The sequence below is a fragment of the Apis laboriosa genome, unplaced genomic scaffold (genome assembly GCF_014066325.1).
Source record: "Apis laboriosa isolate Shangri-la unplaced genomic scaffold, ASM1406632v1 scaffold5213_cov150, whole genome shotgun sequence".
Classification (NCBI taxonomy): Eukaryota; Metazoa; Arthropoda; class Insecta; order Hymenoptera; family Apidae; genus Apis; species Apis laboriosa.
Window position 1 is genome coordinate 278,795 of NW_025223582.1, and position 11,142 is coordinate 289,936.

At 30.0% G+C, this 11,142-nt stretch overlaps 1 protein-coding gene and 1 long non-coding RNA gene across 3 annotated transcripts in view; both read right to left on the bottom strand.

Moving 5' to 3' along the window:
* The window catches only part of LOC122717476, a 57,597-nt gene that overhangs the window by 26,242 nt on the left and 20,213 nt on the right, over positions 1-11,142 (bottom strand). The window lies entirely within an intron of this gene.
* On the bottom strand, positions 234-5,060 carry LOC122717480. Of its 2 annotated transcripts, none has more exons than XR_006347222.1 (4): positions 3,853-5,060; positions 3,370-3,659; positions 3,031-3,251; positions 234-670 (listed from the first exon to the last, which is right to left on the bottom strand). It is a non-coding gene; the product is annotated as an uncharacterized LOC122717480 (long non-coding RNA). The 2 variants fall into 2 exon arrangements; XR_006347223.1 differs by having other exon boundaries at positions 3,366-3,659.

Genomic DNA, 11,142 nt, shown 5'->3' on the forward strand with positions numbered 1-11,142 from the left:
GATAATATTTTTTAGACAATAGTAAACAAATGAAATTAAAAAAAGGGAAATAGAAAGAAAATTATATCGTACTCGAAACAATATACGATAAAAGATAAAAAAAGAAAAAGCAAGAATAGACAGAAATTTAAAATCTAATCTCCAAATAAAAAGTAATAAATTAAGAATCGAAAAAAGGATATATATATATATGTATAATAAAAAAAAAAAATGATAGGAAAAAAAAAGAAAAATCTGTTTTCCTTAAAGTCTGTAAAACCAAGAAAAAAAAAAAGAAAAAAAATTGCTCAGGTAAATAAGAATAAAAAAATACAAAGCCAAATATATAAGACAAAAGTAAAAAAAAGATATAAATGGTTATCGAAAAGGATTAAACGGGAAGAATATAGCAAGAGAAGAAACGAAGAAACATGACAAACGGATCAGGGCGAAAAAGAGGGAAAAATGAAAAAGACTGGAGAGACTGAGAGACAGGAGGAGAAAGACGAGAAGAAATGGTAAGAAAAAGAAAGCAAGTTGTCTCGGATGTCTGCTCGCCAGATCGTTTTTCTTCGAGCAGCGGCGCCTCCGTATGGGATTGCTCGTTCTGATCATTCTCCGCGGTGTTGTCGGCATGGAAAAAACGTCGATGAGCGAACGCTGTTTTCATCAAATCCTTTCTATACAGTAGCTGTCGAACAAGGAAAAATCGTTTAAATAATTTCGAACGTACAACGATGGTATAATTAATAAAGATTAATAAGAAATTCTTAAAACAATTTGTCAACATTTTTTTTATATTTTTTAACTAAATAACATATTTAATAGATCTATAATCTACTTAAAAATTATTTGATAATATTAAATTACTTATTGTTATTAAAAAATTACTATTTCTTTTTACTAATATTTTTTTTTTTTTACAGAGAAAATAGTTTAAATATAATATGAGATAAAAATCAATACAAATTATAAATATTATTATAATACATTTTTTGAGATAATGATATTTATTGTATTATTAGAATTATAAGATTAGGTTAATTTTTAGGAAAGAAGTCAAATTTTGAAATTATAAGGAAGATGGCACTATGACGACGGGATGATAGGAATTAAATTGGGTTCAATGAAGATAAGATAAATTTGTGGATCCTACTTTGCAGCAAAGATACGAAAATTGTTCTAAGAATAACCTTCCCTAATCAAAGTCAAGTTCATTCGATAGAAAGATAGCGAGAAATTGAGACAGTCGTTACAAGACTCACCAAACCGTGATGTAATTTCCAACGAATGCCTCTTCCTCTGCCTACCTTTACGTATGATTCTAATATCTTATTAAACTTCTCGTTACTTTCAATTTTTTGCTACTTTCTACATTGCATAATAAATACTACATAATACATAACAAATATTACATAATTTTGTTTAAAAAATTACGATTAAAACTTTAATGCATATAATATGTATATAATCTTTTAAAAATTGTCATTTAAAACTCAAAATCATTGACAAAAAACCAAAAACAAAACAAAAAAAATGTACGTCACACATGAAAGCACATTCATAGAAATTGATAACAATGGAAAGAGATTCGCTTTCGGCAGAAAATTCGTAGAAAATTGTACACGATTAAATGAAGCGAAACAACGGGGGCTGGGTCGAGCAATCACAGGAGCATTTACCATTAAATGGCATCGGTGTGGCTGGGCGAAATTTGTCAAGGGAAAGGGTGCGTCACTTTCTCCGCAGTCAGGAATAATTCAACCGAAAAGGAGCAACGTCGAGCCAAAAAAGAGGAAGATCATCGGCGGGTTTAAGTAACGAAAATAACTCGAATCGATTTTTCAGTGGGGTTCCGTCGGTTTCCAAAAAAGGACACAAATGCACTCTCGTGCGCACACGTCGTTAACCTACAATTTTAAAAGCCGGTCACCTCTTTCCACCTGAACACCCGATCTGGCAAGTGGAACGTCCTGTTCACAGGTGCACTTGGATCGACAAGGCGTTGGCGTTTTTAAAATGTACATAGCATGCATGGAATTTTTGAATTTCGCGCCAATTTTCTGGGAAAAAGAATAAAATTGAATATCTTGATTCGTTAATTGTAGAAAAGACAGAATTTCAAAGAAATTTTTGAAAGAATGAACAAAATTGAATATAGACAAAATAGGATTTTAAAAAGAAAAATTGTTTCTGCAATTTATATAATTTTATTAGATTTGAATTTCTATTTCTTATTTATGATATATTTTTTAAATCTTTTATATATTTTTAAAATTTCTTAATTTCATGTCAATAGGAATTAATATTTCAATCGAGTTCTCATTATTATAAAAATTTTTAATATCTATATTTATTCCGATCGAAGTTTCCACTAACTTCTTAGATAAAATAAAATTTCAAAACCGATTTAAATTACCCACAAGATTTCAAATTTCCCGCCAATTCATGAAGGACTTGTTTTCAAACTTTCTTTTTCTACAATTCATTATGAAAGAATATTATGAGCCAGAAGCTAGTGCTTGAAGAAGGTAATACGGATATTTTTAGTGTTTATAGGATAACAGAGGGGTCTGGCATGATAGCGTTCGATGTCAGGAAATCGCGAATAGTCTGGCTGACTACTGAATGGTTCTTTCAGCGCCTTCGACGGGACATTCAATAAATACGACAATTAGAAACGTCGCGTTCGTTCGAATGTAATTTTTATTACTTGCCAACCAGCCGGCTACTAGCGGGAATATTTAATAAATACTTGGAACGTGCCCCTAATAAATTCCTTCATTTCATTTCCGAATGATTAGGCTTTCTGCCAATTTTTCGAACAATTCTCTTTCAAGGAATTTTATAATAATATATTATTATTCTTATTATAATATATATAATTTCCACTTTACTTTTATACTTCAGGATCATTCTTTATACAATTTGCTACATAATTTTTTAAGCATAATAATGGAAATGAAAATATAAGTTATATTCTATTTTCTCCGTTTTTGTTAGAAATATCTTATTGTAATCAGAAAAAAAAGAATAATTTTACATACTCACTTGGACCATCCTATATTAGCATTTAATGAGCAATATTATTTATACAATCTTCTATTCTTAGAAAGGAAAAGACTGGTTCAACGTCCAACCTCGTGAGAAATAGAAAATCGATCGCCGATGAAATTAGCCTAAGCACAGCTTCCGAGTAACTCGATCGGTTCGTTACGTGAAGGTTCACGTCCTCTAGGAAATACTCTCACTTTTATCTTTTTTTTCGTTTCCTGACAAAGGAGGAGTAATGAAAGTAATGTATTAATTTCAATTGAAATTTTAAAAAAGAAAAAAGATTTATAAGGATAAAAGTTTTACAGAAATTAAAAAATTTATGAATTCACCTACAGATAAAAGAGTTTTTTTTTTTTTTAAGATAAAATCGAGATTTCGTTAAAGATCCTGGCCACAGGAAGAATGGCGACGATTAGGATTGCTAATACCTAGAGATAAATGTGGCGAGCTAACTAATTAAGGACGCCGATAGATCACGCTTTGGCTAATGTCGAATTTTGCATATCGCCATTCTATGGGAAAGATCGATTGTAATGCGCCCAATCAGCTTTGGTTAATTAGCACCCAAATTGCTTCTAAAGAATTGTTGAAACTTCTTTTATTTGTTTTATTTTTATATTTTTCTGTGAGAAGAAAAAAAAATGATTATAGTCGAATATCATTCGAATTTTAAATGAATATCATTCGAAATTTAATATAGTTTTTATATACATCTTTGACAAATAATTTAACTTTGACAAGTTTAAATAAATGAAATTAATAATAATTTAAAAATTTCTAATCCTAATATATCCAAATCAGAAAAAAAATTCTCACCTCAAAATCGCATAAATATCTCTAATATCGTTCCAAATTCAACATAAAGTTATTCCATTAACATAATATGATAATGATAATTATTGTTTCTTTAAAGTGATTTCTAAATTGACGATCGATGACAATAGCTGCGGAATAAAGTTCACTGAAAGACCAGCCCAACGATTATCCTTCGTTATCAAAGCTAGTTATCCCGTTGATCCATAAGAAAAACCAAGGATGAGTGAACGTTGCAATTCAATTGTTCAAGACCTACTTGCAATTCGCTAATTGCAAAACAAACGCGCCGATTCCGCGTAAATGCGCGTATGTGCTTTCTAATTACACGCGTCAATCCATCGTTCCACCACATTAGTTCCGTCAAATATCACGAATAGAATTGCGGTTATGAATTTAATTCTCGTATTTAGCGTGAAGGAAAATAGCATGGCGTTTAATCCTCTTTTCTTTTCTTTCCTGTCGCAATATTGTTGCCTAAGAGATATCCGAGAGAATGAATCTTGAATGAGGTTAGGAACATCAATTTCTTGCATAGCTAAAAATTACTGTACAATTTTTAATTTTTCTAGAATTAATTAGTTAGATTCATATTGTTCAAAAACTATATATATTATAAAATTAGAACAAATAAATATAATAATACTATACTATGATATTACAAAATAAAAATTTTCATATTAACAGATTTACTATTAATACACCATCTATGACTTAACGATACTAATTAAAGATAAAGTATTATAATGACCAATAATATGAATCATCCTGTACAAAATAAAAAATATGTCTTTTTCTTTGAATCGACAATATTTCAAATGAAATCAAATTACTTAAAAGCATATGCTAATAATAAATCCGACATCTTTGTCTCATTTCTATTATTAACAATCGACCTTAATTTCACGTGCTGTTCGAAAACATTCGTCGCGAGCACCGTAGGGCCACAGTTTCCAAGTAGTCACTGGTTACCATCACGTTAATCGTTCTCCCAGTCTTACGTATATGTCTAAGAACAATGACAGCCAATTGTCGTAATTAGAACGTTGAGTTTACCGTACGAATCAAACGCAGCTGTTCGCTCGTGCATACGTATACATATATGTGATGCATGCTTGCAGAAATTTTCGTAGAGAACAGGCGCCCTCTGCTGAAGAAACCGATCCCTTCGCGTCCGCCATTTTTCACTTTTAAGTTGATATTTGAGCATCTTTGGGAAATGTTACATATATGTATTTTAAATGTGTTTAATATAAAATTTAAGTGTATTTTAAAGATTTAATAATATTTAAATTATTAGAAGTTGATAATTCTTACATTTATTTTAATTTATTTAATATATTAGGAAGATATTTTAAAGAACGCGATTAGTTAACGAAACAATATTATATATAACCTAAAAATCTGTTAAATGATATCTTTGATCTAGTAATAAATTTTAGTAACAAATTCCGAAGACCACATGCATATCAATTATCTATATTTTAAGAACGAATATATTAAAAATAATTTTCAATTTCTAAAGTGAAATTTAAAATTCTTTCCAAAATAATTTCGAAATAAGAAATAACTAAAACCAGCATTAAATTGCACAACACTTCAAACTAGGAATTCTAACCTCGTAAAATATAAATTTCATCTTATAACATAGACAAAAATAAACGAAAATTCATAAATTGATTAAATTTCTATTTCCTAATGTGAAATTTGTTTTATTTCTTTTTCACTTTTTAGCAAAGAGAATAACTAGTGAATATTCTATTATTTTCTAACGAAGAAGTCGATTGATATAAACGAAGGTCGTGGTGTTTCTGGCCTCCAACGCGGTACCCGTGGCTTTTCGTTGGCTTCCAGAGAGATATTAGCTAAGCGAACGGCTACGTACATATATGGAGGTGAAACAGCCGGTTCACAAAGGACATTCCATTCCATCTTACGTTAGCTGCATTAGCTTTGAACCACCATGGTCCCACAGTCAGAAGATTGAAACGTATGTTTCCAGTAGAAGAATTCAGAGCTTCCATTCCAAACAAGAATTTTATAAAAAAAAAAGAATAATTTTCATTAACTTTCTAATTGAGTTCTATTCATTTGAATTAAGTATTTAGAACTTGATAAAATTTTTTGGATAGAATGTATTGAAATATTGAAATATTTAAGTTATTTTTTAATTTTAGTAAAATTTCTTAAATGAATAGTCAGAAAAAGAGAAGATTCGAATCAATATTTATAAATTTGTAAAATTTATAAAAAAAAATATATCTAAATGAAAAGAAACATAAATAAAGAAAAAATTATATTTGATTACTAATACAAAGTTTACACAAAAGGTAAGTTAAATTAAATATAGAAGTACTTTTGATAAAGATGACGAAAAGTAAAAAAATATGGATCACTAATAGTTCTAATTATCAATTTTTCTACTTTTATTATTCTAACAATTTAGATAAACATGATTTCATAAGAACTTGGTCAATAACCTAACTTAACCTATATATATGAATAATCTGATTTCTGTTAATCTTTAGTCGTTATAAAAATCAGAATTTCTTTGTTTCGAAAATTTCATGCACAAATTCATTTAAAATAATTCTAAATAATTATAAAATTAGAACAATAACAACCAACAATAGAAAATAAATTTTCCATTTTTTCTCAAATATTAAAAAACTAAAAAATATTTTTAAAAATCAAATACTTTAAAAACAATTAATATAAAACATTAGAAAAATATAAAATTTTTAAAAAAATAAAAAGTAATATAAAAAGAATAAAATGATTTAACCTAAATAACATTTTCACTAAATAAAAAAATTTTTATTTCAAAAAATTAAAAAAAAATTATACATTAGTCTTAAATTGAATTTTTTATGAGAAATTTGATGACAATTTTTCTTTCTAATCTTCACTGAAAATTCTCAATAACACATACGATATCTTGTCTTTAGTTGTCGATTACGAAACTTATGTTCTGTTTACAACGCGGCTTTCTGACCAGTATGTAATATATGCGCGCGTGAAAGTGGTCGTATTCGTAGTCGAAGTTGTCGTCATAATGTCATAAAGAGAAAAAAAAAAAAAGACGTGTTTAGTAATGACCTAATACTAAGTCGACGTTAAATTTGAACGAACAGGGACTGTCTAACGATACCGAACACCAAGCTATTCGATATTGCAAACTAATTGGCAATGGCAGGGACTCTGGTGTTCGATTAATCGTATTACTTATGTGACAAAAATTAAAAAAAAAAAGAAACAAAATGAACTAATAATGAAAAAAAAAATATAAAAATAATAATAAAGAAAACTTTTTTCGCTGGTATTGATGAATCTGTGAGTACATTTATACATATAATACATAGCTAACCTATAAAATTTTATCCCAATAATGTTACTAATTTTAATTTATTATTATATGTATGGATACTTTATCCAAAAATATTCATATAATGTTGTAAAAATTTAAAAAATTTTTAAATCTTTAAAATATTCATTGTGTTTAAATATCATTTGTTTGCAATGTAATTTTTTGAAAACACTTATTTTTCTCATCTTTTCATGAGATTTTATTTCATTTGATTTTATTTAATTAAATATTTAATTAAATAAGAGGATATGGAGAATTAATTACATATACAGGATGTTTAAAAAATAAAGTTTAGAGATTTAGCCACATTGCCTATCATGCGGTATACGCCACATGCTGAACTTTCTGTTCTGTTGTAAGATTATTTTCGTTACTAAATCTGGCCTAACATGTTTTGTGAAATCATGCGTTGATATTTAGGTATTAACAATTTTTGTTTCATAGTAATTTTAAGCATTGTATACTTTTCTTGCCAAAAATGACTTTCGCAATCTTATTAATAGAAGCATAATTAATTTCACATTAAGTACATATATGTACTCATAACGTAATATACGTAATAGAATTAAAATAATACTGAAAAAATGCAAATATAAAATAAGATAGAAATATTTGAAAATATCCATATTAATAGTTATCAATATATTATCAAAATCTTTTAATTTACTGCCATTTTTAATTGGAAAATAAAATTTATATCTGATTACCAATTTATTTGAATTAACCAATATAAAATAGTTTTATTATGGAAATAAAAATGTGTCTATTATTGGGGCATTAATGTATTTACTATATATATATATATATAGATATTAATAGAATTTTAAATAAAATTTAACATCAATAAAATAGAATTTGATAAAAGTTATATAATTCTTTGTTTCTTAATTATAGATAATCTTAACAAAATAATGTCTCTTTTTTTCTCTCTCTTAGGAAGTATATTAAGGAGTGGGAATGTCGCATAGTGGAAAAATTGTGCTACGTGATCAACTCGGTATTACCTCAAGGGATTGAAATCTTCGACGCAGACTATAATCGCTACAATTTGCATGCAATATTAAAACTTCATGCTAATTACATTATTAATCATGTATAATAAAAATCTGGAATAGAAAACATTAAGTTCATCGAACTTGCGAATCAGAGAAGCTAACGTTCTCTTTTCCAAGAATAGTGTAAGAATTGTTCGCTTTAGAATTACGATTTTTCATCGGTTACGATCAGTATCGACACGATGCAGTATAATGGAACGAAATTAATTTGCAAACAATCGCATGAATTTTCACCGCGTTAAAAGCACTTTCTCCCTTTCTATCGTAACTGTTTCTTCTCAAGCTTGCTCGACATTTTTATTTTTTACAAATATATTCATTTTACGAAATTCACCATCATTTTTCAATCTTTTTGTGAAAGTACCAACGATCAATGATTTCAACGGTTATACACACCGTTTGAATTTCGACGCTTATAAATCAAACCCTCCCCCTTGAATGCATGTTTTAACGTATACAAATATCAATTAACGATCGAACGAACGAGAGAATTGTTTTCCAAGCGTCCAATCGAGCGTAACAATGAACAGTATATTAAAATCGTATGCACGCAGCTAATTTCTCATTCTACCGGCTCATTATGTCCGGCAATGCGAGACCAAGTATGAATGAAACATAAGGCCCGATGTTTATCATCCTCCGACGAAGTTCAACCCCGCTAACTATGAATATTCATCGAGGACGCGAGCTTCTACCATGATAATAATAATAAAATCTCGATGAAATAAGGATCGTGAACGAGGCGAAAAATAAGTTCACGATGATCGAAGAAACGATCCCCTGGAGGGGGATCGCCCACGATCTATCCTTATACCGCAAATTATATTATTGAACGATTAACATAATTCCGTCATCCGTCCTCTCAATGCAGAGACAATTACACACTAGCAATCGTCGTAAGAAATTTGCATAATACCTTGAAGATGTATTTGTATAACATATATATTTTTAAAGAAATTTTTAATTAATCAACACCTACATTATTAAACCTCAATAATATTTTAAATATGGAAAATATTACCTTTACAATCCTCGAGGATCGAAACATTTCTCTTCATCCTCGATTTATTGAATTTTTATCGAATCAAAAGTTATAATAGAAAAAAAAAAAAAAAAAAGAAAAGAAAACACCACGATTTTCCTCATTACCTCTATCCATACATTCGAACGATTCTTTCAGACGATTCAAACGTCTCGCGATCGATGGCGTCTAGAGAAACCGGTAACAGAGGAGAGGAGGCGTGTTGAGATAGGCGTCGCCATCAGGACAGCACGATAAATACTGAGGATGGTACCAGTGCGGGAGACTTCTAAGCCTCGTGCACCGTTTCTGTCCCGCATAAGGTTCACGTGGTGCAGGAATACCACCGCGGAGTCACGGGGTGCGGTCTCGTTTCGCCGCGGCACTTTTCTGTCTCCGCTCAGAACTACGAGCAGAACCGGTCTCTCTTCGAACGAACGAACGAACGAACGAACGAGTCCACGAGTTGTGTGGATCGACGAGAGTCTTTCTTTCTTTCTTTCTCTCCTTTCCTCTACCTTCTTCCCTTCGATGACTTCTCGACCAGGTAACACGTTCGCGACTCTCGAGGATCAGCTGCTCCGTCGTTGCACCCACACCGATCTCTTGCGTCAGCGATCGAGATCGATACGATTTTTCCCTTTCGTTCGACAGATTTTTTTTATGGATTTTCTTTTTCCCGGAATTTTTCACGTATCTTTTAGGGAATTTTATTAAATTGATTCTGAAAACTGTTTTGTTTCTTTCGATTTTGTTCAACAGGGTGAAATATAGATTTGATATTTTTTACCAATTTCTTTTAAGTTTCCAACTTTCGTTTTTCTTATCTTTTCTGGATTTTATTTATCTACGGATTAACTCTGTTTTATATTATATGTTTAATATTCAATAAGCAAAATTTCGTGGATTTTTTACATTTGCTTTTCTAAAAAGAAGAATCATTCAAGTGACATAGAAAAAAAAGAAAAATTGCAAAATATTAGAAAATGTGTTTATAAACAGCGATAATTACAGTGTATGTTTATCATCATCATTGGAAAGAGCCAATAAAATTTTAACGTATCTATCGTGACTGGATCGAGGGAACGAGATTCCACAACTCGAAAGGAATTCATAAAGAAAGAAAAAAAAAATAGCAAAGCAACGATACAAGCTTCTTATAACTTTGACGCGCTTCTCATCTCCGTAGTATAAAACGATCGCTTTTAATAACTAGTTTCGCGTTTCGCCGATAACAAGTTAACCGAACAGGTTTATTCCCTCTCGTTCCAGGGTGTCCTTCTTTCCCGAGTTTGTTTACCGGTTACGCCACTCTATGCTCGCCTAAGATCGCGGGTATATTTCGCCTCCCACGTGCCACGCAACTCAAAATACCGATCTCGAGGAGAGAAATCGTTGGTCAAAGGTGCACGTGCCGTCGATTTTATAACAAATATCGAACGATCGATACAATATTTTCCTCGTCGTCTCGTCCTATATAAATCTTCCTTTAAACGAAAAAAAAAAATAATAATAAATATCGAACGATCGATACAATATTTTCCTCGTCGTCTCGTTTTATATAAATCTCCCTTTAAATGAAAAAAAAAAAAAATAATAATAAATATCGAACGATCGATACAATATTTTCCTCGATTTTATGACAAATATCGAACGATCGATATTTCCCTCATCGTCTCGTCCTATATAAATTTTCCTTTAAACGAAAAAAAAAAATAATAATAAATATCGAACGATCGATACAATATTTTCCTCGTCGTCTCGTCCTATATAAATCTTCCTTTAAACGAAAAAAAAAAAATAATAATAAATATCGAACGATCGATACAATATTTTCCTCGTCGTCTCGT